The sequence below is a fragment of the Nelumbo lutea genome, chromosome 5 (genome assembly GCF_056320005.1).
Source record: "Nelumbo lutea isolate HS-2025 chromosome 5, American lotus-T2T, whole genome shotgun sequence".
NCBI lineage: Eukaryota > Viridiplantae > Streptophyta > Magnoliopsida > Proteales > Nelumbonaceae > Nelumbo > Nelumbo lutea.
The window spans coordinates 67740123-67742416 of record NC_142688.1 but is presented as its reverse complement, the minus strand read 5'-3'; the positions used below and the strand labels follow the sequence as shown (position 1 = coordinate 67742416).

Here is a 2294-nt window from a genome sequence, read left to right as displayed (position 1 = left end):
TGGCAGCTATCTGCATTTCATCTATTTTTTTACTGAGTGCTCCTATTTGTGCAGATAGTGCTGTATAAGTGTCAACATTATGCAAGCCTTGCTGCTTCCTAGTTTGAGTTCTTTCCGAATGCCATTGATAATTGTTGGCTGCCATTTCCTCAATAAGTGCATGGGCAACCTCAGGAGTTTTATTATTTATGGATCCTCCGGCTGCAGCATCTAATATGGTCTTATTTGAGTCAGTAAGACCATTATAGAAAGTTTGCACTTGCAGCCAAATGGGGAGGCCATGGTGAGGAACTCTCCTTAACAGCTCCTTGTAACGTTCCCATGACTCATATAAAGATTCCCCCTCTTGCTGAAAAAAAGTAGTGATGTCATTCCTCATTTTAGCAGTTTTAGAAGGGGGAAAATATTTAGAGAGAAAACGGCTGGCCATTTCATCCCATGTGGCTATAGATCCTGCCGGTAATGAGTTCAACCAAGCTTTGGCTTTATCCTTCAAAGAAAATGGGAATAACCTCAGCCGGATGGCATCATCACTTACCCCATTGTGTTTGAAGGTGTCACAGATTTCCAAGAAGTTAGCAATATGGGCATTCGGATCCTCATGGGCCATACCACAAAACTGAACCGTATTTTGTATCATTTGGATTATGGCCGGTTTAATTTCAAAGTTATTGGCAGCAATAGTTGGCCTGATAATGCTGGAGACAGTCCCGGTGAGGGTGGGCTTGGCATAATCCATCATAGTTCTTTGTTCAGCCATTTCTTGTGCTTCTTGTCTGACTTGCTTAGCAGCTCTCAAACGAACACGGAGAGTCCGTTCAATCTCTGGGTCGTAAAGGATCTCTTCCAGTTCAGGTCTGCTTGTCATAAACTGTTAAAGTCAAAGCAATAAAAATGCCAATATTCACAAAAGAAAATAAATAACTAATCCTATCACACTGAAAATGTAATGTGAATTATTGGAATACAAAACCTACATCCTATCATGAATAAATGAAGCCGATTATACTAAAAGCAGATTTAAACCACTCATCTTATTCAAGGTTCCTTTATCTACATCCATCGATTGCAACATCTGAATTCAAACCCAATTTAGATCTGAGTTCAGATCTACAAGTCTTTGGTATTGTTAGTATAGAGAAATTAATAAATAATAATTCATATCTGAGCTGGATATCTCATACACACTCATTGGTATACACTACAATATACAATCATTAAGGTTGGAATCAATTCTGTGATGCTTTAGGGCTGAAATCAGATCTGATCTGAAAAAAAAAAAAAAAATTTGAAAGGATCTGAAATAAACTAAAACCAATCCTGAGTTAGGCTTGGGTTAAAGATTTTAAACTCTACAATTGAAGCTCAAACCTGTATAGCTGATGCATATCAAACACTTGCTAAGACCTGAAAATTGGGTCTGCAATGTTTGGTATTGCAAGCTATTCGGTCCATACAACTTTTGTAGAAATCTGAAATCAGGTCTGCTAACTGTTGCACTATAGCAGCCCTGCTACAGATCTGAATGCTAATAGAAATACTTGGAAAGTGCTAATTTTTCTTAAATATCTGAGGCATAACAATTATTCAATCCAAACATACACCTCCTTAGCTAATGTAGCTCGGTTACAAGTGGGTAAAGCCAAGAATTCAGTCCACCCAGAATTCATAGTATGCTCTGTATCAGTTCAGTCCTCACATCATATCAACTGCATTTCAGATTTGAATTTCTCTCATTCTTTGCTATCCATTCACCCTTGAGGCAGGTTGGATGTATCATAGGGTGGATTGGGGTAGTGATGGCACCCAATTCACCTCAAACTTGCATCGGTTCAGATCTGAGTTCAGAGGAATTCAGATCTGAACTGAGCAGATCTGTAACAGCAGAATTCAGATCTGAACTCAAGTCTGAGTTTGGATCTGAATTCTCAATTGCCTTACCTTCAGTTATTGCTACCAAATTGTTTTTGGGGAATAGCAGAAGTGCCCTAGGGTGAATTGGGGTGGTGATGACACCCAATTCCCCTCAAAATTTCATCAGTTCAGGTCTGAGTTCAGAGGAACTCAGATCTGAACTGTTGCAGATCTGCAATAGCAGAATTCAGATCTGAACTCAGATCTGAGTTCTGATCCGAATTCTCAATTGCTCCTCTGGTTGTTCAAAAGATCTCCCCTTTTTTTTTCATTTGTTTTTTCTCTCTTTTTGTAATGAAAGAAAAGAATAATAAAATCTGAAACACAAGCAACTCTTTTCGGCTGAGTGCTGTAGATCTGAAATCTGCTGATCTGAGTGC

The 2294-nt window shown here is 38.8% G+C and overlaps 1 non-coding gene across 1 annotated transcript; it reads left to right on the top strand.

Annotated features, from left to right (window-relative positions):
- The first annotated feature begins 275 nt into the window (after positions 1-275).
- On the top strand, positions 276-382 carry LOC148852783 (small nucleolar RNA R71). The gene has a single exon (XR_016100150.1). It is a non-coding gene; the product is annotated as a small nucleolar RNA R71 (small nucleolar RNA).
- The last annotated feature ends 1912 nt before the right edge of the window (positions 383-2294 follow it).